Genomic DNA, 6,973 nt, shown 5'->3' with positions numbered 1-6,973 from the left:
AATTTATTTACAAATTTACACAATCCAATCCCGATCTATATAAGTAATTTTTATAAATGTGTATATATATATACATACACACATACACATAATATTTTAATATATATTTTAATCAAACCTTATAATCTTGAGTTTGTTCATGAGCATATTATTATTTTTGAGTTTGGCTTGTTTATTAATCAAGCCTAAAGTTAGACTTGAACTTGGCTCAATTGCTAAATAATTAAGCTAGAGGTGTGCATGGGCCGGTTGGATCGAGTTGAAAAGTTTTTTCAACCCAACCCACCATAGTTGGTTATAAAAAACTCAACCCATCACGGGGTCCAACCCAACCCACGTGGATCCGGTTGAGCCCATGGATTGGATAGTTTTTTTTTTTAATTACTATTATTATTATAAAATGGAACAATAGAACAACACCACCAAAAATAAAAGCAAATTTATAACCAAATAATTATAAGCATAACACCAAACAAATACAAACTTTATGAGGAGAACTTGGGGTTTGAGTTTTGATGATGTTTAGAAAATCAATAGGTTGGATGCCTCAGGCTTCAATAATCTGGAAGGCCTGAAAAGGAAAACAAACAATCAAAGGAGGCCTGGATTGACCGACCAAGAATCCTCCGATGATGAAGTTAGTTTCTCTCTTCAAAATCTAGAATTCCAATTTTATAGGAATTGTGTAAAAGGAAAAACTTGCATTTATTTGTCGGGAATGAGTGTTTATATAGTGCTATTGGAGCGGTTACTTGTCTTGTAACTTCCCCCACTTTTGTGGAGGTCAAAAGGTTTACACTCCATTCTTATAACCGCTATAGAAGTTATGATATTTACTCTCATCTTCTATAACTGCCATTGGAAGTTAAGTGCTTGGCAGGAGGTTACAGTGATGCATCAGGATCTCACCATGTGGTTTGATTCATAAGCCCATGTAGACAAACCTTGTATTGAGGGTTGTCCATGTCTGGACGACCTTCCTTGGTTTGGACGAGCTCCTCTTTAAGAGCCCATGAATAATACAGTGGGTGAGTAGCAAGCCCAATTACCATGGTGTTTTATATTCTATGGACGACTACTCAAGGACGAGTCATACTTGTCTTTCCCCATCAGGTTTTATTTAGGAAAAAGAGAAAAAAGTAAATAAAAAATTGTATAATATATTTTTTTTGATTTTAAATATATATTAAATATGGGTGGGTCGGGTTCAAGTCGAGTTAGGCAAATTTGTGAATCTTATGACCTGAACTCAACTCAACACACTGTTAAAAAAAAATTCATAACCCAATCCATCAACCCTTAAAAACCAACCCAACCTAGCGGATTAGATTGGATTAGGTTGATTCTGGCAGGTTCACTACACACCCCTAAATTAAGCCTAAGCTTGAGCCTAGTTTAATCACAATTATTTTTAAACTTAGCTTGTTTTATATTTTAGCCTAAAGTTTGGCTTGAGCTTGGCTCATTTGCTAAATAAACAAATATACACAAGCTTAATTTTTCGAGTCAAACCCAAGCTATTCATAAACAACTTGGTTCATTTATAGATTTATCCCAAGGATACAAAGTCCAATGTGCTTCCAAGGTTACAATCCCTTTAAGAGGAAAAAGTATCTAATGTCTTGATCCTTTTGAATGCATGCAACGTCACACTCACAATATGTAAATTTCATATGTAATATCTAATGTTTCGAATGTATGCAAATCACACTCATAACATATGAATCTCATCCACTTATGGGACCCATATAATGTGAGTGAAATATTGCATGCATAAAAAACAATAGGTACCAAGGGAAAATGAATTGATTATCTTAAGAATATTTCATCTATTTCTCTATTTTGGAATATTAATGGAAATGAATAAAATGACTCCATTCCCTTGTAAGAATTTCTCCCACAAGCAGCACTTATTTTTTTAATGAAATAAAGGTGAAATACCAATTGTATCCTTATTTAGGGGGAACAAATAAAATGAGTACGATATATTAATAAATATATATTTCTTTTTTTTTTCTTTTTTCATCCCTCCTTTTATAAACTCCTAAACACATTTAAAAAATACCCCTCCTTTTATAAACTCCTAAACACACTAAGAAAATATTCTCCATATTTCATTCCTTTCATTTATGAATTATCCATTCTATTCCTTCGACAAATTAAAAAAAAAAAAAAAATTAATTCCAGCATGTAACCCATGCATATACATTTAAAATTAAACATAATTTTTATTATAAAAATATAAATAGTTAGTGAAATTATTAAAAAAAAAATAGCATGTAACACATGCATTCGTATGGATACATTTAAAATTAAACACAATTTTTATCATAAAGATATAAATAATTAGTCAAACTATTTTTAAAAAAATGTAAACGTAATGAGTCACGTATTAAAATTCTTACCTAATAAATTTAATACTACTTATTATCTTCTTTTTTTTTCTAATTTTTAATAAGATAGAATGTGTGGTTATCTTTGTTGTGTAGTGATTTTTATTGAATATATGTGATTGGTTTTTTTTTTAATTATAGTTTATTAATATTAGATTCTAAATATTTTACCCTCATTAACTCACTTGGCACGAAGATTAAAAAACTTAAGTGGACATATGGCACAAATTTAAGTGGATAATTATGGCATAGTCCTCACATAAATTTAGGCACATGGTCCAAAATTGGATTTTAATTTCAAATCCTAATTGAACTTTCTCTGAACTTTGCCTATTAATATATATACATAGATGTCAAATCGCGTATTTAGTAACTTTATACAGATCATGTTAATAATTACTTGTGTTGAAGGAGAAAAAAATCTATTTGACAGGGTTTTGAACTTTTGATTATTCTTTTTCAAATTTTGTTAACTGTAATTGGAGAACTGTTTTTATTTTTTAACCATTTCCCCCACTAACTTGAAATACCAGTATTGCGAAACAATAGTACAAGAAAGAACAATCATGATCTTAAGTTTTTTCAAGCATGATTTTAGACGTGTTTGGCATTGTGTTCGAAATTCCCTAAAAAGAACTTCGAGGTAGCAAGAGATCGAGTTTTAGAGTCAGTTTGGGATTACTGCGGGAGGTATTAATTTTACTAGAACTAAAACTCTATAGCTTAGTGCAATCCCAAATGTATGATTTTCTTTTTCTTTTTAAATGATCAAATGAATGGTTTTTAATTATAATAACTAACAACTTGGCCACACTTTTTCTCTCCCGTGTAGGAGTCGTGCCTCTCGAGTTCTCTCGTGCTCTCCCTCTCTAATCTTCTAGAGTCTTTTCCTCAGGCATCAACTAAGTCTCTTTAGGGGGGCTTATCTGGTGGCCTTTTAGCACAGATATAAGCGTACAGGTATGGAACAAGATCTGATTGATGGGTTAAAGCATATGCAGCTAACAAGAGATGAAGAGGAACAAATATCGATCTCGGAGGAAGGAAGAGCAAAATTAATGGAGGAATGCTCGTTAAGCCTAATGGGGAAGTTGTTATCTGACAGGAAACAAAACATTCGAGCTCTAAAGAGCACACTCCGTTAAGCATGGAAAGCAGGCCCAGATCTAAGAATAGTTGAGGTGGGAAACGATATTCTTCAGTTCAAGTTTGCAAGTGAGTATCAATTACAATGGGTGGAAACAAACGGTCCCTGGAATTTTGAAAACAACCTTCTCCTTCTTAAGAGATGGAAAAGGGGCATGACAGCAAACAATATCAAGTTCACCCACTCTCCCTTTTGGCTTCAAGTGTGGGGGTTGCCTTTTGATATGTTAACTAAGAAAATAGGGAAGGATATTGGAAACAACCTAGGGAGTTTCTTGGCAGCTGATCCTAGATCATGGTCATCAGACCAGGCAAAGTTTATGAGGATTAGGGTGAATATTCCTCTAAATAAACCACTAAGAAGGTCTGGAACGGTAACCAATCCAGAAGGAGATGCCAATCGAATTTTCTTCCGCTATGAAAGGCTTCCTGTTTTTTGTTTCAAATGTGGTATAATGGGGCATGATGAACGCCACTGCCAATCACAGGAGATCCAACCAAATGAACAAAGGCAGTATGAAGAGTGGCTACGGGCCCAGAATGGAGTTAAGGGAAGAGGAGTAAAGGAGGGGCAACCACCAGCGACTCCATTTGGCTACCAAACATCAAGGACGACGTGACAAGACACAGTATTAGAGGTGGCTGAAATGACCAATAAAGACGCTGACAAGATGGATGGCGTAGTTGGTGGACTTCCATATAAAAAAGTTGATGGAAATATGCCTAGAATGTCAGATGATGGAGTAACAGGTACACAAAGTTCAAATTACATTCAAATTCAAAATACCAATGCAGTAACAATCAGTAGTGAGGGGGGGAAAGCCCAAGGAGCTAAACAAGGAGTAGATAAGAGGGAGATGGGACTTGCCCACGTTTATAACACACTAAGGTGCAGTTTGGATAGAGATTATAAAGTCTACGTTTTGGGAGGGATACGTTTCAGCTTTTTTTTTTTTCCTTTGCACACGTTTCAGCTGAGGGACAGAAGTTACTATTCACACACTATTTCGTACTGTTCATGTACTGTTTACCCATTTTTCAGCCACTTTTTCATTAAAAATGGGTCCTACGGCACTATTCACACATTTAAAATTTATTTTGCTACAGTGTTTTCAGTTTTCAGTTTTCAGCAAAAATAAGTTGTATCCAAACAGACCTTAAGTTATAGTGATAGCTCAATTAAACAAATGGGCCAAGGGAATAAACAAGCTAAAGAAGACCAAGAAATTACTAGCCCAATTAAAAACCAGATTGGGCCTATAGGTGAGCCGACCATTAGTGCAAACAAATGACAAGATCAGCACAGGAAAGGAAATTGGAAAAGATTAACTAGAGGCCAGCCCAAAGAAGGTGAGTCTGAGATGGAGATAATAGCCAACTCTGTAGGAGTAAAACATAGCCTCAGGGTAGAAGAGGAGGCCACAAATGAAAGAAGTCTGAAAAGATTGCGTGGAGATGAAACTAATTTCCCCTTTACAACGAAGGAGGCTGCTAGGCAACCCTACCAAGCGCCATGAATACCATAAGCTAGAACTGTCTGGGAATTGGGAATCCCCGGACAGTTCGAGCGTTGCGTGGTCTTGTGCAACAATGGAATCCCAATATAGTCTTCTTAATGGAGACTAAGACTGGAGTTAAAAGAATGGAGAAAGTCAAAGAAAGAATAGGTCTTTTGTGGAGGAATAGCTCTTTTGTGGGTCAAAGGCTTAGATGTAGAGATTAAAAGCTATACCTGAAGTCATATTGATGCTATAGTGACTGATCCGATGTCAGGGTTCAAATGGAGAATCACTGGGTTTTATAGGAACCCAGATACTAACCAAAGGAGAGAGTCTTGGAACCTTCTCCATTTCCTCAACGCTCAATACCAACTTCCATGGGTCTGTCTGGGGGATTTCGATGAAATTTAGAAGGCATCAAAAAAATGGGGTGGTCCTGAGCGACCCCAACATCAGATGGAGGGGTTTAGACAAGTAGTGCCTGCTTGTGGCTTTCAAGATATGGGTTTTGAAGGGCCGGATTTCACTTGGAGCAATCGGAGGTTAGAGGAAGAAAGGACAAGATTAAGATTGGATAGGGTGTTGGCTACAACTGAGTGGAAAGAGAAATACCGAGATGCTAAAGTTCTTCATGTGGTGGAATCTACATCCGATCACTGTGCTATTATTCTAACAAACCAGCAGGTAAGGCGCAAACGCAAAACAAGACAATTCCACTTTGAAGCAACTTGGGTTAAGCATGAGAAATGTAGAGAAATCATCCAGGATTCTTGGAAGGATCAAGCAAGCCTACAATCATCAAGTGAGCTGGTTAAAGGACTAAAGATTTGCGCAAAAGGTTTAAAAAGATGGAGTCGGCATGATTTAGGCCATGTCTCAAAGAAGATCCAAGAAAAAATGAAGATTCTTCAAGATGTGGTCAAAGCTGACAGAGATGGTAGCAGAGGTGATGAGATAGATATGCTATGTAAAGAAATAAATGAGTTGTTGGATGACGAGGAGATGAGACGGAATCAAAGATCAAGGGTTCAGTGGTTGAAATTGGGAGACAGGAATACCTAATATTTTCACCATAGAGCATCATAGCCGTAGAAAAAGAATGAAATCAAGGGCCTTTTGGACAGAAATGGAAGATGGTGTGAAGACTTTGAAGACATTGCAGAGATTGCAATTGACTACTTCACTGAATTGTTTTAAACATCCCACCCAACTAGAGTAATGGAGGTTGCTCGAACAGTATCAAGAGTGGTCTCTGCGGAAATGAACGAGCAGCTAACAAAAGAATTCCAGAAATAAGAAGTCTTTCAAGCTATCCGCCAAATGCACCCGACAAAAGCTCCCGGCCCAGATGATATGTCCGCTATTTTTTATCAAAAATATTGGGATATAATTGGGGAAGATGTTACAAATACAATGTTAAATATTCTCAACTCAAACTCCTCCCTGGCAAAACTAAATCAAACAAACATTGTCCTCATCCCCAAAACAAATAACCCAACCAAAATGTGTGAGTTTCGGCCTATAAGCCTTTGTAATGTATCATACAAAATCATCTCAAAAGTCCTTACAAATAGGCTTAAACCTATTCTTAATGCTATCATCTCAAAAAATCAAAGTGCTTTTGTCCCAGGCCGGCTTCTAACTGATAATGGCCTTGTTGCTTTTGAAATTATGCATTATCTGAAGAATAAAAGAGAGGGGAAAGATAAATACATGGCAGTAAAATTGGATTTGAGTAAAGCGTATGATAGAGTGGAGTGGGGTTTCCTTTGTAATATCATGACTACTATGGGATTTAATGATAAATGGATTAGTCTAATGATGAACTGTATTTCCATTGTCTCTTACTCAATCCTCATAAATGGGGTCTCCCAAGGTTGTATTTTCCCTTCAAGGGGACTTCGCCAAGGGGACCCTTTATCTCCTTATCTATTT

Source organism: Quercus robur, chromosome 11 (genome assembly GCF_932294415.1).
Source record: "Quercus robur chromosome 11, dhQueRobu3.1, whole genome shotgun sequence".
NCBI lineage: Eukaryota > Viridiplantae > Streptophyta > Magnoliopsida > Fagales > Fagaceae > Quercus > Quercus robur.
Note: the sequence above shows the minus strand (reverse complement) of the source record.